General features: G+C 31.1%; 1 pseudogene; it reads left to right on the plus strand.

Moving 5' to 3' along the window:
* The first annotated feature begins 9,757 nt into the window (after positions 1–9,757).
* Positions 9,758–25,693, plus strand: LOC103497003 (cyclase-associated protein 1-like; annotated as a pseudogene).
* The last annotated feature ends 1,542 nt before the right edge of the window (positions 25,694–27,235 follow it).

Genomic DNA, 27,235 nt, shown 5'->3' on the forward strand with positions numbered 1-27,235 from the left:
AATGGTCTTCGTAGGACTAGCCAAAAAGAATAAGACAGTGGGTAGGGATTATATTCCTACGCTCACTTCTTTTGGTCCTTCATGCTTATTGATTTTTATCGGTAATTAGAGTTAACTTAATAAAGCTTTAAGTGTTTTTAATTGAGACAATTGAAAACCAAACCAGATGCATAGACTTCTTTTAATAACTTTTAACGTAGAACAAACTCATGATTTAAAAATCTTTTCGATGTAAGATAAAAGGTCATGCAAGGATTGATTTTAAAATTAACAAAATCGATTTTGTCTATGTTTAATTTTTTAATTTTACCTCTAACAAATGTAATTATGATTATAAGATATGGTTTGGAGTTATTTTATAAATAACAAAAGTAGTTTCCACTATTTTGGAGGCATTTTCGTATTGTTGCAGCTCCAGTATGTACTTTCGGATATAAAATAGGTAAATTTACGAGTAATTTTTTTCATTACTTACATTGTGGATGGGGAATAAAATATATAGCTTACTTTTGACATAGGAAAATTTAATTTAATAAGCAGGTTTATATGGATAAAAATTGGAGGAATTCGTGGAAATGGCAAATATAAGAATGAAAATTCTCAAAATAGCAAATTGTTATTTTTTTTTTTGATTTATGAAAAAACTAACTGCTTGAAATAATTTTCAACTTTTTTCGATCGAAACGCCCCTCAACGAATGAGAACAGTATATTTAAGGAACCTGGAAAATCAAACAAAACATTATCACATAACCGATTACAGTGTATCTGTAAACACACCCACTTATGATAATTATTAACCAAATCAAATAATTATTATATTATTTCAAAGATCCCTAACCATATTCAATTGATTTCAATATCCCCTAATTATTCATATTTTTCCCTTCAATAATTATATATTCAAACTTTAGCTACCGATTTTTTCCTTCAATAGCTATTAACGCAATGAATCGGTTCTAAAATTTTAATGCAATGAATTCTTCCTTCCTAAAATAATGATAAACATGATGCAATAATTAACCATATACAAAAACATTAAAAAAAAAGTAATAGAAAAGCATTTAAAACATTCAAAATTCAAATCACTAAAATTCAAATTTAAATTCCAACAATTCCCTAAGATTATGGCAAATATAATGGGAATACTTAAGTTTAGATTCAAATACCAACTATCCCTAAAATCATGCCAAATAAATTGTGATTTATCTTTAAGCTTGCCAACAAACCGAAATTAATGGAAACCAAAACACAAGATTCACCGAAAGACAATCTCAAATTTGAATATTAGGAAAATACAAAATTCACCGGAACGTTCATGGCCATTAAAACATAAATTTCAACGAAGAACGGAGCAAAACATATTCTTTTTGAAAATTTAACATCTTTTTATTCTAAACTACTTTAGAAAAATAACTAATATTGCCTTCCCAACATTATATTCATAAGATTATGCTATATACATTTTATTTCTTTGCCATTGTCTACCATATTTTCGTAATATCCGACCATTACATCAAATTAAAACACGATCACTACAAATGAAACAGGTACCCGTATAATATATGAAACAATAATTTAATTTAATATTCATCCCTCCTATATACAATATACCAGTGAATACTTTATTCGATAAACGTGTTCCCTTTGAATTTTTTCCATGACTTTACAACGAGTGAAGATCGTATTCGATGGTAGATGGATTGAGTCATGTCGATATATTGACTATCGCCTCTTTGTACATGTTCCAGTTTCATCCTCGTTTCAAGAATTTGCAAATGGGCGGTGCAAACTGATTAAAAAATGAAGGGCGTGCAGACGGCGGAAAAACGACGGTGGAAAAGCGACGATGGAAGACAAACGAAGGGTGTTATTTTTTTTTATTTATGGCAAAACTAACTGCTTGAAATAGTTTCCCACTTTTTTGGTCTGAAATTACCTCTCAACGAATGAGAACTGTCCAGATTCAAATACAGTATATTTAAGAGATCCAAAAATCAAATAAAATATCACATATTCGATTACAGTGTATTTGTGAACACACCCACTTATGATAATTATTAACTAAATCAAAAAAATATTATATTCTTTCAAAGATCTCTAAAAATATTCAATTGGTTTCAATATCCCCTAATTATTCTGATTTTTACCTTGAATAATTATATATTCAAACTATAACTATTAAGTTTAGAATCAAATCTCAACCCTCCCTAAAATCATGCCAAATAAAATGTGATTTAATTATGACAAATATAATGGAAATACTTAAGTTTAGAATCAAATCCCAACCCTCCCTAAAATCATGCCAAATAAAATGTGATCTATCTTTAATTTTGACAACCAACCGAAATTAAGGGAAGCAAAAATAGAAGATTACAATCAATCGGAATTAAGGAAAACAAAAATTTGTACTAAAAGAAGAAGGTGGAAAGCGACGGTGCGGGTGGAAAACAAATTCGGGTGGAAAGCCATTTGAAAATTTGAAGAATGTTAGAACCGGAGGAAATTTGAAGAAAATTTTGAGAACTCGGTATTTTTTACCGAGTTATGCAGAAAACAGAGGAAAAATCCAAAGGCTGAAGAAGGAACAGAAGCGTGAAACGAAACAACTCACCCATACTTTGGGTGGTGCAAACCGATTAAAAAGGAAGGGCATGCAAACGGTGGAAAAGTGACAGAAGAGAAACCGATGGTGAAAAAGCGACGTTGGAAAAATGGAAGAGAAAGCTACGGTGGAAATGCGCCGGAAAGCCTTTACAGAAGATGATTTATTTTTTTGGGAGGAAAAATTAGAAAATTGAAGGGAGTGCATAGTATGTATTAGTTATAGGGTATTTGTGATTTTTCTTACTATTGTATTTGTGTGTGTGTGTTTCTTACTATTGTATTTGTGTGTGTGTGTGTGTATTTCTATCTTTCTTCTCTTCCTCCTTGCGATTTCTTTCCTCGTTTTTCTTCTTTTCCTCTTCTTTTTTTTTCTGCTGCAATTTCTTTCCTTCGTCTTTCTTCTTTCTGCTGCAATTTATTTCCATCGTCTTTTTTCTTTTCTGATTCTTTTTTACGTCGTTTAAATTTGGGTAACCAAATCTAAACGATATGTACAAAAAAATAGAAAAATTTAAAAGATTGTGTACAAAATATTTTGAAAAAAAAATCATTTAGATTGGAGTAGCCAAATGTAAACGATTGTGTAAAAAAAGTAAACAATCATGTAAAAAAAAATGTAGATAAATCTAAACGATCGCACACCAAAAGAATTAAAAAAAAATGTTTAGTCAAATCTAAACGATCGTGTACCTTGAAAAAATTTGTTCAGTAAAATCTAAATGATTGTGTACCAAAAGAATTAAAAAAATTGTTTAGCCAAATCTAAACGATCGTGTATTAAAGAATCTTGAAAAAATAAACGATCGTGTAAACAAATCTAAACGATAGTGTCAAAAGAAATAAACGATTGTGTACCAAAAGGAAAAAAAATCATTTAGTTAAATCTAAACGATCGTGTATTAAAAGAAAAACGATTTACCTACCTAAATCTAAACGATCGTGTAACCAAATTTAAATGTAACTAAATTAAACGATAGAATTAAAAAAAAATAGCCAAACTAAATGACCAAATCTAAATGATCGTGTACCAAACAATAACCAAAATTAAATGATCGTGTACCAAATGTATTACGTGCGCGTTGTTGTACTAAATATATTATGCGCACGTTGTTGATGAGACATTTTTGGTATTTTACACGGTGGGCTTATGGGCTATTTCCATTTTCGAAATTGTTTTATATGGTGTAAATATTTTGCTGCTTTGTTCTATTTTTGAAAATACCCCTATTATCTATATATGTGATATTTTCATTTTACTAGGTTTGGAAATAATATTTTATAGACTTTAGATCATGTTTTTTCTTTTAATATTATAATATGCTAACTTCAATTTGAAATAAACCAATATTCTAATCCTGATTTCAACTATTGGAAAATTATAATTTTTGTTATCTAATTATATTTTAATTTTTATTTGTCTGCGAAGTTTTTGTTGGAATTTATGTATAAAAACTTGTAGTTTGTAATTTAAAATCATAAATCCAATAAAGTTGTTAATGAGAAATTATTATTGAAATTGAATACTATAAATCTTGAATCCAATAAGCTAAGGTTCCAAGACTATCTTGAGTAAACTTGAACTTAACGTAGAGACATAACCAGGGATCAAGTTCGAGTGTATAACCTAAACGATCTATAGTACATAAATAAGGTTGGACGCCATGGATGCAACCCATTTTGTAGTTAGTACAAATGATATGATCCTGAATCATTCACAGAGAGACATGAAAGTGGAGGTTATCTTATGTAAAGAGTTTACATACGACTGAACCATAAAATAGTCACTTTTACGTTATAACATCGTTTTACTATAAAAACTGATTTTTTTGATTTGTGTGACATATGTAACTTATTCTTTATCATGATATTATTCTTAGATTTGTATAGGTGAGGGCAGCTTATCAGCACTGGCTCAATAAGCCTTCCATTTTGAGGGGTAAAATCGGGTGGATAGCCGAGACATAGGGTGTAAGACGAAATTCACTCCAGCCCATCATAGGTTTAGTAGATAGGTTGTTCCCTTAAAGACTGAATCCAAGTCTTGAACAAGGGGCCCCACCCTCTCTTTGGCGTAAGAGGGATTCAATTTATAGGTTGGACTTTAAACCAATTGTTAAATAATGGATTAGTGAGACTTAAGAAGCAAAATGCAATCTTAAGGGTAAAACTGTTGGAATTTATGTCTTACAACTCGTAGTTTGTAGTTAAAATTATATTCTATTCAATAAAGTGGTTATTGAGGACTTAGTAGTGAAAATAGAGTACTATAATCTTGAATCAATCAACAAGGTCCTGATGCTATCTAGTGTGGGCTTGAACTTTATGTAGAGACATAAATGTGGATCAAGTTCGAGTTTATAGCCCAAACGGTCTATAGTGTATGTATAAGGTTGGGCGCCTTATTTCGAGAACACTATGGATGCAGCCTGTTCTATAGTTAGTAAAAACGATGTGATACTAAATCGTTCATGTAGAGACATGGGAGTAAGGGCATCCTATGTAAAGAGTTTGCATAAGATTGGAATCATGAAATAGTCATTTTAAGTTATAACACTGTTGATTTTATAAACTGACTATTTCGATTATGATGACCTAGGTAACTTAATCTTAATCCTGAGCTAACTATGAACTTCTATTCAACCGGTATTATCCTTAGATCTGCATAGGTGAGGGTAGTTCAACGACGCTGACCTAATAAGCCTCCCATTTCAAGGATAAGACCGGGTGGATGGCTAAAAACATAGGGTGCAAGACGGAATTCACTCTTACTCGTTTTATGGTTAGTAGATAGGTTGTTTCCTTAAGGAATGAATCCAAGTCTTGAAAAAGGGATCCCGCCCTCTCATTGGCCTGAGAGGGATTCAGTTTATAGGTTGAACCTTAAACCAAATGTTCAATAGTGAATTAGTGGGACTTAAGGAACAAGATGTAGTCTCGAGGGTAAAATGATATTTTGACCCAATCGAGGTTACGAACAACTTTTGAAGGATTAACTTACTGATCATGGTTATATCAAATGGACACAAATAGATCTATAGTGAGAGGAGTGCAACTGCGAGACTTTGTGAAATAACTCGTTAGTTAACAAATATTGATTAACTCGGTTTAAAAAAGTTTAGCCAGTTAATCTTGGATCGTTGAAGCCCATGATCTATAGATCCATTAGGTTCTCTTGCTAGCTCATACGAAATTAACTTAGAACAATATGTTGGAATAATTCGAATCGTTCGAATTAGGTAGAGAGAGAAACCGACGAATATATGTGATATAGCCATTGGTTATAGAGCTTTATAGTTTAAATGTGATTTAAATATTAAAAATATAAATACGGATTCATATTTGGAAGCTCAGAATTGATGGAAAAGGTCAAAGTTGTAAAAAGTCAAAGTGATGACTTTTGACTTTGAAAAGTCAAACTTTTACCGGCTTTATATTCAAACATGATTTGAATTTCAGGAAAATGAATGTGGATTCATACTCGGGAGGTTAAAATTAATCAAGACGGATAAAATGGTAAAAAGTCAAAATTTGACTTTGACTAGATTGGTCAAATGACCATTTTGCCCCTTGACCAAAGTTAGTGAGAAAATCTAACATTTTGTTGGATAATTCCACTAACTCTTAGTGGGCTAAGTGGAAGCTCATGGTGATGACACCAAGCCCACTAAGAGAAAATGGAATGGTGAATAAATCCACTAATAGTTAGTGGATTGTGAGGTATTGGGCTTTGGTGATTCAATTACATGCAAATTTTGCATGTAATTAGTCTATTTAAGGGGCAATTTTCAAATTGAAGAAGATTTTGCCATTTTGTAATTTTGATTTACAAATTAACCTAAAGTTTTTCTCTCTTCCAAAATCTCAAACCCTAAAATTCCTTCTCCAATTTCTATTCATCTTTCTTTATTTTCTTCATTGAACGGGTCCCACAACTCGGTTCTAAGTTTGGAGTATAGCGGGTCAACTCTAGTGATGGTCCCGGGTTCGTGATCGTGAGAAGATTTGGAGCATCGGAAGCTTCAAAGGTAAGTGTTTTATCTTAACCCGAATTAATGTAATTAAGGCTTTTTGTCTTAAGCATGTTAACATCTAAATTAGTTTAGATGCATATAGGGTAAAATTCTGATCCTGTTTTCCGCTGCGTTCGTATGCTTTCTATAAAAAACGATAATCTTGTCCTAGTTGAGATTACAAACAACCTGTAAATGATTAACTTACTAATAAAGGTTATATCAGATGAACACAATTATATCTATAGTGGGGGGAGTGCAACTACGGAACTTTAGTAGAATGACCCATTAGTTAATGAATATTGATTAGCTCGGTTCAAAAGATTTTAGGCAGTTAATCTTGGATTGTTGGAGCCCATGATCTATAGGTCAATTAGGTTCATCTACTAGCTCATAATGACTTAACTTAGAACAATATATTGGATTAGCTCGAATAGTTCGAATTAGATAAAGAGACAGAGAAACCAACAAGTATATGTTATATAGTGGTCAGTTATTAGTTCAGAGATAGAACTTTTCATTTAAATATGATTTAAATATAAAAAATATGAATTCAGATTCATATTTGAAAGCTCGAAAATGATGAAAATAGTCAAAGTTGTAAAAAGTCCAAATGTTGACTTTTGAATTTGTTAAGTCAAACTTTGACCAACTTTATATTCAAATGTGATTTGAATTTTCGAAAAATGAGTGTAGATTCATGCACGGGAGATCTTAATTAGTCAAGGTGGATAAAATGGTAAAAATTTAAAAAGTTGACTTTGTGACTTTGACTTGAATGGTCAAATGACTATTCTACTCTTTGACTAAAGTTAGTGGAAAAATCCAACATTTTGTTAGATAGTCCCTCTATCTCTTAGTGGGCTATATGGATGCTAATGGTGATGACACCAAGCCCACTAAGAGATTGAATTTTGCATAGAAAAATTTAGAGGGATGACCTAATATTTAGCAAATTTTTACGATGAATTTGACCTTATCATTAAATTAAAATAAAAGATTTATAGGAAACTCAATATATTTATTTACCATAAGTATTTTAGACTGCATTTATTATGGATATTCAAACTGATATATTTAAACTAGGAAAATTTTGATAAATATAACAAACCGGTAAAATATTTACGGCCTGTGTAAAAGAATGAAAAAGCCCATGAAGTTGGTCATTTTTTTTAAAATATTCCAGGTTTGCCCTTCCCTTTTATCGTCTTTCTTCTCCTCTTCCTTTGCGATATTTTTTCTTTCCATCGTCTTTTTTCTTCTTTTTTTTGCTGAACTACTATTTGGTTCAAGATCGTGTATCAAATATAAAAGATCTATTTTTTTTAAATTTTTTTCAAACTGTTATTTGGTTGTTCAAGAATGTATACTAAATATAAAGGTCTTGAAAAAAAACGTCACCAAATCTAAACGATTTTGTATAAAAAATAGCAAAATCTAAATGATCGTGTAACAAAAAATCTAAAAAAATTGTTTAGATTTGATTGTTTGGATTTGGGTAGCCAAATCTAAACGAATGTGTGAAAAAAAAAATAAGCGATCGTGTACCAAAATAATCTTGAAAAAAATCGTTTAGCCAATTCTAAATGATCGCGTGCCAAAGATTCTTGAAAAAAAAAATTGTTTAGATTTGGTTACCTAAATGTAAATGAATAAATCTAAACAATCGTCTACCAAACAATGACCAAATCTAAATGATCGTGTACAGAGAATCTTGAAAAAATTGTTTAAATTTAGCTATCCAAATCTAAATGATAATGTACCAAACAATAACAAAATCTAAATGATCTTGTACAATATATTACAAGCGTTGTTGACGGTGTGGTTGATGGGACATTTTTAGTATTTTTCATTGTAGGCCTGTGAACTTTTTCCGTTTTTTGAATTATCCTATACAATGTAAAAATATTTTGCCGGTTTGTTATATTTTTAAAAAGACCCATTTGAACTATTAATTATTTAATATATTTTTAATATTTAATTTGTTTGATTGCATTTATGATTTATCCTAACTAATTATGGTATATATGATATACAATTAAGTTATTAATTGAATTTAATTTACAAATATTTATCTACAGTCTTTCAACGAAACACTTTCACCATCCATTTCTTGTTTTTCATTTCATTTTTTTTCTCTTTGGTCAAAACTTACTTCTTTCCGTTCATCTCGTTCATGTGTTTTGGCGAGTTCATATTTTTTGTATGTTATGTATTCTACCCAATTACCATTATATATATGTATTTTTTAAATGATTATTAATATGAATTTTTAGGTTTTCAATTGATTTTCTCTTACATTAGTAAAAATTAATTTTTGTCGATGTTGAGATGAATATATTTTCAATTTATAACAATTATATTATTTCCAATTTTCAATGTTATTCATATATTTAAAGATCATTTCATAATTTTGCACCGTATATATAAAGTTGGGATCGGTTTACATGTTTATTTGTTATATACTAGAGGATATTATGGATCGAATTAATTGGGTTTTTAGGATATATCGAGTTTTATATAGAACATTATCCCAGTTATTTATTATATAGTATGAAGTATATACACTACAAGAAAAGGTATCTACTATGACAGTTTATTCCATCCAAAATTACAAGGAGGGAAGAAAAAACTGTCATAAAAGGTCAAAATACGCGTTTGTAACTGTCATAAATCAATGAAAAATTTTAACTGTCATTGAATATAAATAATAAAATAATTTTTTTACTTTTCTTTAGGGTTTTGCGTACGCTTCCCCCCCAAATGGCCCTTTTCATTTTTATCAATTTTGTTTTCGTTCCTTCACTCCCTACCCTCATTCGATTCTTTCTTCAATTCGATCTCTCCTCACATTGACTCTTCGATTTTGTTTGTTCACGCCCATTCACTCTTTGATTTCATTCACGCCCATTCGCTCTTCGACTTCATTCACACTCAAGGTCAGAAAAATTCCTCATTTGATTTTCGTTCAAATCATTCAAACTAAAGTCTCCAGTCTCTCTTGTTTTTGTTTTCATCTCACTTGCTAGATTTTGTTCGTGTCGAAGTCGGTTGTCCATGGATGAAGCGTAATGGTGTGTTTCAGGCGTAATGGTGTGTCTCTAAAATTCTAGCACTCATATGTCTAAAATTTCAAGCATAATGTCGCCGGGGTATGGATAACATCGAAGACCACTACTTTGAATTCCTCAGGGACTACGTAAAATTTCTCTATTTTTCTTTCTCTTTTGAAAATGTTGATGATGTGCGTTAGTTAATGAGGCATTTAGGGATTTTTTTCTTTAACTGGAATTTTACGTCAGTGTTTTTGCTTAAGAAAGTTAGGGATTCGAAGACCATTTCTTAGTTATTATGATTCGAGTTTGCTGGATGGATCGGCGGCTTCGAAGAACATATTATCAGAAAGGAATAGAAGGAGGAAGCTTAACGAGAGGCTTTTTGCACTCAGATCGGTTGTTCCGAATATAAGTAAGGTTAGGTTAATTGATTAATTCATTGATGGTGTTTGATTTTTCATAACTAGGTTAATAACTATTTTTTTTTGGATTTTTTTCTCAATTAGCCAAGTGAGAAATTTTGGATTGAACAAATGAAAAATCGAAATGATAGATCACGATTCATTGCTCTGAAGTTAATTTATTTGTTTTTTTTTGTTTCAGAAACTTGACTTGGCGGGCTTAGCTGAATTTTTTGAAGCCATTGAGGGCAAATGCACTCACAGAGGGAAGGAGGTCTGATTTCTTCAACCATTTGAAAGCTGCAGTTGATAGTCTATCTGCACCGGCTTGGATTGCATTCACAGGAAAAGACTGTGGTATGAAATGTAGTTGAGTATGTCCACGTTGGAATGTGTAATTCCAATTCATTCCATCTAATTGGTTCTTGATTGTTCTAGGTATGAGCATGCCCATTGCCCATGTTGAAGAAAGTTAGCAAATGACTGAATTTTACAACAACAAAGTAAGCTAATGTTTCCTCGGAACTAGTAGTTTATTGGTAGAATCTATTTAGTCCCCCTTTCTAAAAAAAAAAAAACGAATGCATGGCAAAATAGAGTGTAGAAACTACTTAACATTAGCACAAAGCATCAGGCCATCTATAGAGTCTATCTTTTCTATTAACACAGCTAGTATTTTGTTACTGGAAACTGGAATGCATTGATCTTGTCATTATTGGAATGAATGAATTTCATATTTTGATTACTTATAGTAGGTACTTGTCAGAGATTTAATCTAGCATGCTATATGCAACCACAATTCCTAAGTGCTTTTGAAATCAGCTGTTCTTGAGTCCATTTTGATCTATCTTATTTTGGCTTTGTATAGTTATTTCATTCATAACAAAAGTTAAAATGGTATACAGAGTCGACCTGTTTACTTCTTCATTCAGGTTCTTGTAGAGTACAAAAACAAAGATCCAAATCATGTTGAGTGGGCCAAAGCTATAAATTAAGGAACTCTATTTGCCAGGTTTAAGGGACTATGTCAAAAGTTTCTATCCTTTGGGTCCAGTATGGACTGTTACTGGGAAAACAACTGCTTCTTCTGCTCTTAAGGCTTCTCCTTCTCCTAAAACATCCGCACCAGGTGCACCGGCCCCACCTCCATCCCCTTTAGCTTCACTATTCAGCTCTGAACCTTCTCAGGCTTCATCTTCTAAGCCAAAAGAAGGAATGGCTGCTGTTTTCCAAGAAATCAATTATGGGAAGCCCGTGACTTTAAGTATTGCTGTCTCTAATTTTAGAAACATTCACTGTTCTCTTGTGTTTCCAAAACTGTCCCCTTCACTATTATTTGTACATCTTTGAGCATTTTCTCTGCACTAGTTCTGAAGAAAGTCACAGATGACATGAAAACCAAGAACCGTGCAGATAGAGTTGACATTGTTGGTTCTAGTGAGAAACTTGGTCCTACAGCCTCACCTTCATTTTCCAAAACAGGACCTTCAAAGTTAAAACTTCAAATGGGTCGAAAGTAAGTTTCACTTTATGTAGTTACAAATAAGATATTGATGACAGTAGGTATCTTTACAATTTCTATTTTTTTTAAAAAATTATTTATACAGGTGGGTTGTCGAGAACCAAATTGGAAGAAAAAACTTGGTGATTGATGATTGTGATGCTAAACAATCGGTATATATCTTTGGATGCAAAGATTCAGTTTTGCAGATTCAAGGTAACGTTGTATCTCATGATCAGTTCAATTGTCTCTCTCTCTTCTGATGGCTTATGGAAAATTAATATTTTCACCTTGCAGGGATGGTCAACAACATAACAGTTGACAAATGTACAAAATTGGGAGTTGTATTCAGGGTTAGTATGCGATATTGGGTGATATATGACCCTTCTTCAACGACTCTGCCCCCAACAAAAAAATAAGTCAACTTGACACAGCACAAATATATGCATATATTGGTGATGTAGATTAATATTTTTACTTGTATTTTATAGGATGTTGTGGGTGCATTTGAGATTGTAAACTCCAATGGGATTGAAGTACAACGTCCGGTACTACGTTCTACATTGTCTTTTAGTCATCAGATCATATTTTAAGTGATAGATCGAAGTGAAGCTGTTCAAAGTTTGCTCATTGATACTATGTAAGTCGTTCTTTATTTTTTCACATTCAAATTTAGGTATCGTAATTGTATTTTTTTTCAAGTTGATTTTATGATTTGGGCAAATATTTCAAAGTTACTCTTTGGGCATTTTTTTTGCATTGTAGATTTATCATCTTTTTGCACATGCCTGTTATAGTGTATCATATTCATCTTTTCATGTTGAACGACGTTCCAGGAGCGTAATTGTCACTTGAGCTATTTTTCTCAGGTAATTTATTCTACTGCTGCTTCGGATTTTCTTTATTTATTCTTTTCAAAGTTTCTTTTATTTTTATTTAATGAATATTTGTACCTAATAGCTTCTACATAAATTTTCTAGGTGAAATTTAAACTGAATATTTGTTCATTGTTTTAAACTTTTCTATTGCGTAATTTAAAGGTGAATGGTAGTAACCTTGAGATTTACTACCCATTTCAATAGTGAGATTCTTTTGTTTTCAATGCACTAGCTAGTCGATAAAACTGTTGAATTCTGGTCGAAAAGCTTGTCTGCTGGGTGTATTTGAGCTGTAAAATATTTCATTTACACAAGTAAAATATTTTATCGATGTGACTAATGGTTAAAAGTGCCCAATTGTTGTGCTGATTTACTGCAGTGCTGATTTTCTGGTGTTTTACATCAAAGGGTTGGCTTTAAATGGATTTTAAATCGATCATTGTTGATGTTTTTGTGCTTTGTACTCATAATATAATGGAGAGCTCATAGATAGTATACTCAGTAGAATATGATCTGATGACTAAATGTGGGGATGTATATTATTGTTTCTTTGTCTTGTTATTTTCCACTTTTTGTATCTCCTGGCGTCTTACAAAGAGAGAAAGATCATATTTAAGATAGTCATATTTAAGATGCGTATATGTAAGGCTTTCCATTTGAATACCCTCTACATTTCCAATACCAAGCTTAGAAGTTATAGAAAAGAATAATTTACTGCCAAACTTAGAAGTTACTATTGTCGAAGTGTGTATGTGTTGTGTTGTTGAAGTGAATGTGCTGTATTATTGAATCAATTTTGTTTCCTTTTATTTTCTTACTAGGTTTTGCTAGAATCCATTGGAGCAGGGAAGTCATATTTGCGGTAATTCATTGATGTATAGGCATTTTTGTAGGTTTGGTAGGAAATTTCTGGTTTAAATGTAGTTATTTAAATAGCTTGTTCGTAACAAACCATACATATACCAACACTTAAAGCGATATTATAAAGTGTATGTTTCTTTATATTAAAGCGTCCACTGTTTCTTTCCATATGTGATTGTATTGGTCTGTGTAATGGTATGTGTAATGGTAGGGCAACGTGAAAAACAGGATTCAATAAAAAATAGTGCAAGAAAAACAATGACTAAAAACAAAATTATGACATTTAAATGTAAAAAAAAATGTCATTGAAAAAGTAATATTGACAGTTAATTAATGTCATGGAAAGTGAAATGATGACAGTTAATAAGTGTCATAAAAGATAAATAATGACATTTAATATCTGTCATACATTATTAACAATGACAGTTATTTGTTGTCATAAAATGTAAACAATGACAGTTATCCGATGTCATAAAATATAAACAATGATAGTTATTAACTGTCATCGAAAATAAATAATGACAGTTATACTCTGTCATAAGATATTGAATTCGTGACATTTATTCTATGTCATGAAAAACCACATTTCGTGACAATTTTGGAGAACTGTCATAAAATACTTTCAATGACTGCCGCATCAATGACTGCAAAAAACTGTCACGAAAGCTTTTAATGACAGCGTTTAACTGTCATCGTAGGCCATTTTTCTACTAGTGTCACGAATTATTTAATGAAGGCAAAAAACTGTCACGAAAGCTTTGAATTGGTGACATTTATTCTATGTTATACTCTGTCATAAAATACTTTCAATGACTGCCGCAACAATGACTGCAAAAAACTGTCACGAAAACTTTAATTGACAGCGTTTAACTGTCATCGTAGGCAATTTTTTTCCCATATCCGTTGTTATTATGAATTTCTTCCCTTTTTTAACTATTTTATTTTTTTCCATATCCGTCATTATTAAGAATTTCTTCCATTTTTTTAATATTTCATTAATAATATTAATCATAATGATGGGTAGTGTTGGTCATTTCAGCCTTACTTTTGTGTAAATTTGAGGCTCAATGTGCCTTTTATGTAAAAAAATGAAAATTTTAAGCTTCTTATGTAATTAAGCCTATCTATTTAGGATATATGAGTTAAAATCCCTTTTATATTTATATTCCACTAACTTATTAGTGTGCTAAGTGGAAGTTTATGGTGATAACACCAAGCCCACAAAAAGTTAATGAAATGTGTGTTGTTGGGCTTTGATGAGTTTAAACATGCACTTGTTGCATGTCTTTTGTCTATTTAAAAGGATGTTTTCAAATGTCAAAAGATTTTTTGAAAATTTTTCGATATAGATTTTGAAAAGAAAAGAAAAAAAAAAAAAACTCATAAAAACTCCTTCCAACACCAATTCAATTTCCATCCATATCTCTCTCAAATCCTTTACTCATTGGGTACCACAATCTGGTTCTAAGTCCAGAGGATAGCATCTCAACACTAGTGGTTGTTCTGGGTTTGTGTTCGTGGGGAGATTACAAGGATTAGGAGCTATGAAGGTAAAATCTCTTTAAACCCTAATTCATGCATGTAGTCTAGGTTTATGCATGCTAACTAGGAGCAAAAAAAATGATAATTCTATTGGATAAAATCTCGACATTCCGCTTCGCATGACTAAAATCTATAAGTTTTCCCAACATTGTAATTTTTAAGTTTAAAATATAATTCTAGGTTAAATTGACCAATAGAAAAATGAAAAAGAAGCATGTACGTGAGGTTTGTTTGATATATATACAACGCTACATATATACTAGCATTATCCCTTAAAATGAAGAAAACATTAATTTTAAATGAAAAAGAAAAAAAAGATAATTTTGAAAAGATAACCTAATAATAATAACAACTTAAAAAAACCTCACAAAGAAAAAAATAAGCATGAAAAAATGTATTTTTTAAAAAAATTCTTATAATTAAACTAATAGCCTATGTGGAATGACCTAGAAAAAGGTTTTTCAAAAATTCAAAAAGTTTTTAAAATAAAAACACAAATGTGTTTTAAAACTTTTTTTAAAAATTATTTGTAAACGCAAGTTTCTTTAGTTTGCTATATATACTAAAAATGGTTTTATTAAAAATTTTCAGGGTTAATCGGTTGCGTTGGAGGTTGGTTGGCGACAGTTGCCAAGGTTGGTTGTCGGAAGTTTGCTGATGGAGTCACTAGAGGTGGAGCTTGGAGATTGATCGATGAAGATCACCGAAGGTGGTGTTCAAAAGTTGGTTGACGAACTTTCCAATATTTGAAACAAATACCCTTTAGGCTCCGTTTGTTTCACAAGTTTTTCATGAAACTTTCAGATAGATATTTAATATCCATGTTTGTTTCACAAAATTTCATTTTTTAAACTCAGAATATTATTATCCAAGGAACTTTAAAACCCATATGACATGAATTTTTTAATACCTTGCAAAAGTGTGAGATTTTTATGTTTGAGAGATAGAACAAAAAAAATATAGCTTAATTCATTCATAATTAATATAAGTTTTTTTTTTAAATATAACAATTTACTAAAATAATTACATTATAGATAACATTTTAGAAGCCCAACAAAATCCTAGGTCCAATCATGTATAATTACAAAAGTGTCTTTGCAATTCCACGCAATTAACGCTTTTATGTTTTCATACGTGCTTCTTCTTTCCTCTGAGATAGATATGGATAGTTGTTTATCTCTATTTATCCTAGATAGATAATGATAGAACACTCAATTTGTGTTTAATTCCATTCTAACAATTAATTTCAATATAGTAATTAATGCTAATTCAACACATATATTTGCATGCTATCACAATCTATTCCAGATAGATAATGATAGACCAATATCTCTGCCCATCTAATTTCATTCTAATAAATAATCTCAATTGAATACAACTATAGGAATAAACATTATATTGTATTCTGTAAAACGAAAAACAAGATTATATAAGAAAGTATATTAACTGTTCAATAGTGATAGCAAGAAATAAACTTCTATATTTGTTTATCTCTATACACAATTCATTATAAAAGACAAATAAAAAGAGATAGACAGAGATATACATCTAGAGTTCTATTCTTATCTATCTTTTTCCACGATCCATTATAGAAGACAAATAACAATAGATAGACAAAGACAAACATCTACAGATAGACAGAGGTATATCTATCTCTATCCACGATTCAATCAAAAAAGAAGAAAAATAAATGATGATCCTAATCACGATGCAAGGATACAATTAGAATGTTTATTTATCATAGATAGATAGAAATAGACGCTTATCGCTATCTATCTCTGTCCACGATTCACTAGTGGTAAATAATCTAGCTTTATAGATAAGATAAGTTAGAGAAAATTAATAAGTATAAATAAATATATTTGAGATAGACATTGATAGAAATTATAGATGGGCAAATCTATAATTTATTAAAAAATTAACTCAAGTTAAAAAGACTTCATGACTTTTTTTATTTTGTTATAAATATTTCCAGTTTTGTTCTATATATTTAAATTACCCTTAATATAAATTATTTATTGCTATCAATTTTAATTAATTATTAAATATAAATATATTATTTAGACTCAATAAATTTCAACCACTATTTTTTCTATCAATATTTTATGTTATCTCAATTATTTAATTTAAATTATTATTTTATATCAATATTCTAATTAAATTGTATTAATTTAATTATGTCTAGCTAAAAGGTATTGCTTGCACGAGGTTTTTGGAAAAATGTGTTTCGTAGAGTTTTTATATTTGTGTTGATGTTGTATTTGTGTTAATTCAGTGTGATGTTGCTAGATTTTTAGTATTTGATCCTCTCTCGATTGAATGCATATGCTTGATTTGAGGAAGTGAAATACATGATCTTCTTGAAGTTGGAGCATGAGAAGAAAGCTAGTATCCTTAAAAGAACTTCAATTTTCAAGTGTGATCAACTTCAGGAGTTGGAGAGTTTTCTGGTTGTTGGGACAATACTCTCTAGGCCTTTAGAGTAAATGTTTTTGAACCACCTACAAATGAAGAGTTCTCAGGTGAGCTCTATGAGTTTTTTTTTAACCCCTTACAAAAAGGAAGAGTTCTCAAGTGCACTCATGGGTTTGAACTTAGTTGGTCCATGGACCTGGCTCCATGAGCCTAACCATATGGATTTTGGTTGGCTATAAATTAAGGAGATAACCGTGTAAATAGCAAAATAGCAAATAAAAAAATGAAAAATAAAAAATCTCGAAATCTTTTGATTTATAGCAAAATCGTCGACTATAGAGTTTGTTTGACTTTTTTATACCCAATTATACCCCTTTATATAGGACAGTTCATTTCATATATTTGGATAGGTAAAAAAATGAGACAGAATATCACAGATCACGAATACAGTGTATTTGTAAACAACATTCAGTTTTGGTAAATCTTAACTAAACACAATATTTTCTTGTTGGAGAAGATTGCACCAACATCCCTTAAATATATGGGGGTAATTTCTTTTACTAGATTTACGAATTCTTATGATTAATTAAGTAATTAACAATTTATGTCTATAATTCATAATAGGTATGTTTAATAACGATTTGAATTCAAATTTTGGATATACCCCTAAAATAATGGCAAATATAAATTCAATATGTTCGAATTCTTTATATTTCATGGTATATATCAAAACTTTAGTGATCAATACGTAATACATATTTTTAATAACAATTTGAATTTAGATTTTATATCATCCCCTAAAATCGTCAATTTGAATTCAAATTTTACATCATATCCCTGAAATAATGGTAAAGATAAATTCAACTATCAGATTTTTTATATTTCAAACTATTTATAAAAAAAATACATAATACATATTTTTATTAACAATTTGAGTTTAAATTTTTTGTCAGAGTTCAACACAACTACACAACATTCTTGTTTGACAGATATTAGCTGTCATTATTTATCATTTATGACTTTTATTAACTGTCATCATTTCACCAACCATGACTTTAGTTAACTGTCAAGAAAACGTTTTCGATGATAATTTTTTTTTTAGATTCAAATTTCATAATTGTATTTTCAGTGTTTGTTTTTCTTGCCCTATTTTTAATTGAATCCCGGTATTTTTTTTAGATTTAAATGTCATACTTAAATATATGTACAATTGTTCGTAAAGTGTTTGTACAATGAAGCAATGAACAGGTTATTTAAATAAGTACATTTGAACAAAAAATTGGCTACCAAACCTACAAAAAGGACTATAAATCAAACAATTGTCGGAAATATGGCTTTACTGCTCCAATGGATTCTTGCAAAATCTAGTAAGAAAACAAAATGAAATTTTAGAGTATGACTTTACACATCAAGATAAGAATATAAGAAAGATTTACATTCAGTTCATTTAATTGCAACACATTCACATACACAACACATTCACATACACAACACATTCATATACACAGCACATACTCAACACATTAACTTCAACAACACAACACCGAACATACATAACACATCACATTCACATACACACCACCCAGTTAGGAGAACATATTGCATAATTTTTTTTAAAAGAGGGAAATCAATGAACTAAATAAATGTAACAACATAAAATTTTAGTGGCAGTTAACAAGAAAACTACCCACAAAACTATGTACCCCCACCTCCCTCTCAGACACACTATAAATTCAAACTTAAATTTACCCATCAATATTAATAATCTCTTGGAATGACTCTCTGTATGTCAATGAAACATAACAATGCAAAATCTAAACAAATAAAAACAAACTTAACATTGATGTTTAGAGATTTCACACCTAATGGTCAGGGTTGGCTCAAGGATATTAGTACTAAATATGTCTAAAGTTCAATTTCAAAAGTGAATAGACCTTACCACAAGGTAGATGTACCAAAACTTCCCGGAGAGGATTGACATTATTTGCAGAAAGCTTGTAATGTAGATCACATCATGCATGTAGCTGCAAAAAACAAGACAAACCATCAAGAAGTTTCGATTAATTATTGAAATGTTAAGAAATCATTGACAGATGGAAGGCTAGCCATATTGGATTCCAACCTCTTCTTTAAAGTCAATCCATAATTTTTTCGATAAAAGAACAAGGAAGAACCACGAACAGAAAAAGCTTGTTACATAAGAGATCACCAATTACTGACTAAAAAAGAAAGGTTGAAATGAGAGAAGGGATGCTTAGTTTTACACAGAAAAAAGCAGGTGATAGAACAAGATTCATAAAACGATTAAAAGAAGAAAAAGAGTTACTTAAAAGCCATCTGTTCCTTTCAGTTACTTCATCCATATTATAAACACCACCTTTGCCACTGAATGGAAAAACCCCACACAAAACCACTTAATATTATGTAGGCCAAAAACATTACCATAGAATTGTTCTGTCACATTAGTGATGATAAACACATCAATTGATCAAAGCAACAAGTGGAGCAGAACCATTTCCCAGAAAACTTAAAAACCCAATAAGCCTATTCCTTTTGAAGCTGCAAGCTTGCTTATATATCACTATCCAATTTGAAATATGTTCAAGAAAGGCAAATGAACAAACAACCGTGATTTTTGTGTATATTGCCCTTATGGAGAGTTATTAAACCAATAGACAATCATACTAAATATCAATTTACAATTCTATAAATGAAAATCAATTTAGTCACGAAATTCAGGCGAAAAGGAAATGATAACTACAGAGGAAACTGAAATAGAATAATATGCCACAATTGTAGGTTGGTATGATCAGTATTTAAAAGATGAAGAAGAAAAAGGCACTCAGAGATCGTAGAGCAAAGACTCAACAAAAGGGCTAACTTTGAAGGTGCCGAGCTTTTGAAGAGTGGGAAGAAATGAGAGTTAGGCCAAGCAAATCACTAGTTTCTTCCATTTCAAGCATTTTAGATTGAATTTTAGAACGACGATCAAGAAAAATAGCTTCAGCTTCCTCATGAAATTTGATATTTGGTCAACAAAATCATACCAATTCTTAGTTTTAAAGCAACAGTTCACCTTAAACTTGGGTCACAGAACAATTAAATATGCCAGGTTTGTACTTAACAATTATACTTTATGTAATGGAGATAAAAACATGCATAAAACTGACATGTAATGGTAGACATACCCACAAATTCCACCAGTACTCATATCAAATCCACCATCTAGAAGTTCACTATCATCACCAGAGGTTGGCTTTGCCATTTTTTCAAGTTGGTTGTAAGGAATAAAATAAGTTGCAGACATGACAATTAGACCAATTCAGTGTTTCCAGGTGAAACTTGAATGAAAAATTAGCATCCGAACCAATATATAGATAACCTAAATAAGCAACTCAAGTTACACAAAGTAAACAACATAAGCCACATTGCGCTTATAGGCTTAATGAATCGTGATTAGAGCAAAAAATGACGAAGTTTCTGAATATGCTCAGAAAGGTGCAAGTTATACGGTTATACCTCTGACAAATCTTAAGAAAAAAGCTAGAAAACCTAACCAAGAATTTACGAACCAAAAACAAACTCTGAACTTACTGCATGAACTTACTGCATGAAACATGAATAATCTAAATAATTCTCCATCTTCCAATTCTTAAGTCATCTCATATTGCTTTGAAGAAATCACAAAAAATCTCCCTTGATCTTACATTCCTACGTTTCTAGTCCACATTTGTTGATTTGAAGAACATGCATTTAGGGATTTTACAATTGGTATCTAAACTTCACTAAAAAAAGTGCTATAAAATATTTAATATAAACCAGTCATCTTTGGATATTAATAATCATGCAAGTGTTGTACATTTTTATCTCATCGTCTTATCGAATATATATCACCGTTGACAAAATGTGATCCATCTAAATACATAATTTAGAATCAATATCTCAAAAGATTTCAATGAGATTCTTTTCGATATGGAGTGTAAGATACCATGACAATAGCTCTCAACAAGTATATCTACTGCTTTTCTCCAAGCTTTTAGACTATAGCTTTCGCTACCAACATTCCACTTTTCACTGAGTAAAGGATAAACCTAAAACACTAGACAAGTAGTAGAGTACCTCGAAGGATAAGCCCACAAACTCAGATAAATTAATTACAGAACTTCACACAAAATGTAAAACCAACAACCAATAACAAAACTCAAAGCTAAAACACCTACAAGCATATCAATGGCTAAAAGAAAAAAAATTGATCAAACGATGCAGTAGCATAAAGTACAAAAGGAGAGAAAAATAATCTTTCGAATGAAAATGGATTCTGAAGTGCTGGGATTTGAAGTAAAAGGTCGAGAAGAAGAACTTTTAGCACTTGGCAAGTAAAACAGAGTGTCTCATCTTAGCAAATAATGTAATATAGAGGTAGAAAACCAAAAGAAAGAAATGACAATAAAGAAAATCTAAGAGTCACATAGTAAGGGCGGATGGGAGGGGTAATAAAAGTATGATGTTAAAGCAAGAAACAGAAAAGTTAAAAAGGAACAATAAAAGTATGATGTTGGCAAAAGTGAAAGGGGTCGTTTGTTTAATCTTTTAATTTGCTCTAACTAATGTACGAATTTCATGAGATTTAACAAACCAAGAATGTTGTGTAGTTGTGTTGAACTCCGACAAAAAATGTTGTCATTTCATGAGGTGGTTACAAAAAAGCTATCTTATTAATCAATACTAAGATGAATGGTGCCAAAAAAAAGAAAAAAGGAAAAATAGAAAACATCAGTAAACTAAAGTTGGTTAAAAAAAAAACTATCTTATTAATCATGAGGTGGTTACAAATAAAGTTTTATCCTTTGTTAGAGACATATCCTTGGAGACAGTATATGGAGATGGGTAATCAATCACCTAAGGCAAGAAGCATAGCCTTGAGAATAGGTAAAGAGATGAGGAGAAAATGAGGCATTTAGCTATATTCACAGGAAAGCCGATATGTTTGTTGCTCCGCAAAATACTAACAACATCAACAACCTTAACAACACAGGGGAAAGAGACAACCCTACACATATACTTTACAAAAAACTTCAATTTTCCTTTTCTTGATATAGTTTTTCTTTTCTTTTTCGCATGGGCTCCATGGAACATAAACTTTGATAATACTCTGTACTCAAAATACTACAAAAGAAGTTTAAGGAATAAGCAAGATCACCCTTTTTCCACATGCCCATTTGCTGTAATTTTCTGCATTTGGTACTTTGGTCTTCATTCCAGTAATGGAATACCCTTCAATTGATCTTGCTCTTCATATAGGCTTTCATTAAAGGCATCACTAACAGCCTGAAGTGATTATATACATAACTCACTTTCACGTGGAAATAAACTTGCTGAACGATTAAAATTTCAATTTTCAATTTGTTAACTTACCTTGGACATTAGAAGTACACGCATGACGAGAGGAAAAATTTTCAAATTGTTTTAAATTTCAACCATGATGATGCACATACCTATTTGAAATTTTTGGGAAACAAACAAATCATTAATCATCCCAAACAATCAAAAACTAAAATTACGTCTTAGACCCATTTCGTATCATCAAGTAAATTCAATTTGAAAGTACATGCCAATCAAATATATTTCGCTTAATCCATCCTAGAAAAAGAATCAAAAGTTATAATTGTCACGACCACATTTCAGATAATCAAACACGTCAAATTTGAAAGTAAATATCAGCAACTACATTTTACTCAATCTTGAAAGTTCAACAGTAAAATCCTCGAAAACGAGCAAACATATATAACTCACTAGCTTGCAGTAATTTCGACATCGTGAACAGAAATCTATAGTTTCTTTGTATCTTCGATTCTTCGACATTAGAATCTCAGCTACATAACGAAAATTCATGAAAAATAGAACATTTTCAACACATACACCAACACAAAAGAAGACCTCAATACATACACTAACACAGGAAGTCCTCCATGTTTCTAGTTAAAAGTTTCTCTAAGATAACAAGTACTAATAATAAGATAACATTTTAAAAAGATAAATCCATGAAACTCCAATTCAAAATGGACAATATCATAGATATACGAAAAGCCTCATTTCTCTAAACACTATCAGCCTCAAATGTTTCTAAATCCAAAGGGGAAAGGGGAAAGGAAATTCCATATAACCTTGAATTTTGTTGGTGATTTCCTTTGCCAAATCAGAGTTAAAAGGACAAAGAGTGTCATTTAAATCTGAAAGTAAATAAATAATTCTTCGTTATAAAAAACTTTTCAATCCAACTTTGAACTTGAAAAAAGATAAGAAGTCCAAAATGTTATACCAGAGAGAAGACATTCACCTAAAGAAGAGAAACCAATGAAAATACACAAAAAGTTGTTCAAAAATAAAAAAGAAATGAGAAGATGCAATGCTATATCGTGGGCTTATAAGATATAGACACAATCTCAGTTCTTTCATGCATTTTCATGAACAGTCATCGAGGGAATGAGTGAAATCGAAGTCTCTTTAATTACTTTAAAAAAGCCGATACTTTTCCTTTTTTGGTTGATTGATTTTTAAAATTGAAGGCTATCCTTGAGAGCGTCTTTGGCAACAGTCTTTTAAAAATTTTCATGTTTTAAAAAAACATGTAAGCACCTTAAAGTGCTATGTAAGAAACCATAACAGAATATAGAACCAAGTATCCAAATAATTTTCCATTAATTCCAAAATTCATTACTTGAGAAACAATCCTAAATACATACTAAGATTAAATATTCTTTTCAATAAGAGAGGAGATTGAAATTCTTGCACTACTAGAAATAAAACCTAACACTAAACATGTAGGACCGTAACAACTAAACTCTAGAAAATACTCAAAGGCCCTACACATCATCAAAGTTTAAAATCTAACCATTCATTTTCATTCTCTTTTTCTCAAAGCCTCCTCCCATAGCCATGAAATCTCTCTTGGCCTTGATTTCATAATTTAAACAGACAAAAAACAATTAAAAATCAACCAAAGGCTTCATTAAGACATTTCATCAAACACATTGTAAGCTACCAAAATGCTTCATCACATAGCCAACAATATATTTCAAAAAATCATCAATATACCTTTAAAGAATCACAAAATAGTTAAAATGCATTTTTGAGTTACAGTACCTTAGGGAATGGACAAAGATGTTGTTGAGTTAGGGAGAGAAAGGGAGAGACAAAGAAGACAAGAAATCAGTGCTCTTTATATGCCTTTAAGAATCCTACTTCCTCTTGAATTTATCAAGGTAATTTGTGGGACTGTGCACAGGGGAAGAGATAAACAGAGGGAGAAGAAACGAAAAAAGAAAGATCAAGAACTCACTGGTGACGATATAGGTCTCTTCGTCGTGGGTCTCCATCGCTATGGGTCTCCGTTGTCGAGAAGAAAGGACATAGAGATGAGAAGAATAGGGTTAAGGCTGGGGTTTTCGTTGTGCGTCATTTGTCGTTTGTGAGGGGAGGGATTTTGAAGAAGGAAATGGGAGTATGCGTGAAGAAGGAAAATGAGGGATTTTGAAGAAGGAAAGTGAGGGATTTTGCATTTTCTTTATTTTTTATTTTAATAAAAAATATTTAATTAATTTTTTTAATGTCCTTACATATTATGACAACAAATAACTATCATGTATTTGGGAATTTTAAAACCATCATCTTTTTTCGCCAAAAACCCGCTTTTTGACATCTAATGACAATTGGTTGTTCCATTCTTTCAATTTGGGATGGAACCAACTGTAATAATAGGAGGTTTTTCTTGTAGTGATTGTACATCATTTGATATTCATTGTAAAGATACATCTTGTCCTTGGTATCTACGTGCTTTTGTATTAAAAAAGTGATCTTTGGATAGTTCATAAGTTTAAGGATACCTATCGTGTGCTGTTGACATCGTTAAAAATGATTACAAGCAAGCAACACTTGGATTGTTTCTGACTGTATGAAGTCATCTTTAAAATGAATGACAAGGCTTCATGTTGTCCTTCTAACGTTATTAATTATATGAAGATTCATCACGAAGTGAACGTAAGCTATGACAAGACTTAGAGAGGATGTGAGATTGCATTGAATTCCATTAGGGGTACTTCGGAGGCCTCGTATGCCATGTTGTCTGCATTTTTTGAGGCATTGATCTGAAACAATCCTGGTATAATAAACTACAAATATACTGTATTTTAAAACATAATACTTGGTCAATATGGAAATACATTGTAATTCTCATTTTTCTGTTTTTAGAAACGTATACGACTGAAGAAGCAGACGATGAAGGCCAGTTTTATTTCATGGCACTAGCTGCTTTAATTGATGCATGGAATTATTATGTACCAGTTATTTCAGTTGATGGTGTAGCCATGAAGAACCAATATCTTGGTACTCTTGTCTCTGCTTGCACTATTGATGGAAATTCTTAAATTGTGCCACTTGCTTTTGCTGTTGTTGATTCAGAGAACGACTTGTCATGGGCATGGTTTATTCGTAATCTTAAAGCTACTTTTGGAGAACATAATGTGAAATGGTAATTATGTCTGATGCTTACAAAAGTACAGAAAATAGTTTTAATGGTGTTTACGAAACAACTAAACATGAATTATGTGCTTTCCATTTGTACAAGAACTTGAAAAAGAACCATAAATTGCTTCCTATTCAACACTCGTTCCATAAATGTGCTAGAGCTTATACCCCATTGGAGTTTGAGTACTACATGAGATAACTCAATCTTCTCTCTCCATTAATTAGACATGAGTTGGAAGCTGTTGGAAGACATAGGTGGGCTAGGGCATTTTTTAGGAGAAAAAGATACTAGGTTATTACAACCAACATCTTTAAAAATATGAATTGTACTCTAAAAGAATCATAAGAATTGTCTGTAATTGGACTTCTAGAATCAATTCGTAGTTTGGTTCAAAAATGGTTCTACGAATGTCGTACCAAATGGAATTTCCAACGCACGGAGCTTTCAATATATGCAGAAGATTGAGAAGCTTTAAGGGAAAAGTTGCTCAATGAGTGTAAGTTTTTTGATATTCTTATAATAAATGCAATAATTATGCATACACTTATTTGTAAATGACATTTTTTTTAATGATTTGACAGATATATCTTGTAACCAACATGAATTTGAAGTCCACCATCGTAAGGAACGATATACAGTCAACATTTTAGATTGCACATGCTCATGTCGTCAATGGGACTTTGATCTGATCCTTTGTTCACCTGCATGTATTGCACTGTCTGCAAGAAACCTTAATCTGCATTTGTACACCGATAAATTTTTCTATGTTATCAAATTTGATAAATTTGTACAGGAAGGGTACACATCCTATTGGTAGTGTAAACCAAATTAGAAATATGTACCAAGGTGGCAATGATGGAATATTTTCACTGCAAGTTAAGCGTCCAGCTGGAAGACTGAAAAAAAAGGTTTTATTTTTTAGAGAAAAAAGCGACTATTCGTTGCAGCAGGCGTGGTCAAGGAGGCCACAATTGTAGGTCTTGTAAAGAACCTATTCAACATTAAGTTATTGTTTTAGTAATTTTCATAGTTATTAGTTTTTATTTTTAAGTACTTTATTTTTATTTTTTTTGAAATTGTCTATTATTCAAAGTGTTCTCTGTTATCACTGGGGTTGAATGATTGGTTTGAATAAAATTGATCTTTTGTTCATTGAAATACAAAGCAGTTCTAATATTTTTACAGCGACTTAGGTATGTTAACCTTGCAAATATACTATATTGTAGGTTCTTCATTTTTAACTAAGTATAGTTCTTTTCAAACTAGATGCATTGAGGTCATCTTAATATAAAAGTCATGACATGTATTACCATATAGGGTCAAGATATATTATGTATACTTTGTAACCACAGTTGCCTTTCGAAGTATTTCTTTTATTTGTAAATCTAGTATATTGGTTATTTTGAACGAGTTATATGATACTTACTACAATATAAATAAG

The sequence above is a fragment of the Cucumis melo genome, chromosome 5, assembly GCF_025177605.1.
Source record: "Cucumis melo cultivar AY chromosome 5, USDA_Cmelo_AY_1.0, whole genome shotgun sequence".
NCBI classification, from domain to species: Eukaryota; Viridiplantae; Streptophyta; class Magnoliopsida; order Cucurbitales; family Cucurbitaceae; genus Cucumis; species Cucumis melo.